Below are 200 nucleotides of genomic sequence, written 5' to 3'. Positions count from 1 at the left end.
TTTTAAATCCAAACTACTTTCCCCTTCCCTCGGTGAAGCTGGACTACAGCTTTAGTGGAAATGCTCCAGGAGGATGCTTGGCTTGGAACTTCCCCCACCTTTCGCAATTGGCCCTAGCCCCCGAGGCAGCCATTTTGTGGTGGCTCCCACTGCCCTCTCTCAAAATTCCAGTAGGGCCCACCAGATCAATAAAGGTTCTG

The sequence above is a fragment of the Gekko japonicus genome, unplaced genomic scaffold (genome assembly GCF_001447785.1).
Source record: "Gekko japonicus isolate JY-2015 unplaced genomic scaffold, Gekko_japonicus_V1.1 scaffold2383, whole genome shotgun sequence".
Classification (NCBI taxonomy): Eukaryota; Metazoa; Chordata; class Lepidosauria; order Squamata; family Gekkonidae; genus Gekko; species Gekko japonicus.
Note: the sequence above shows the minus strand (reverse complement) of the source record.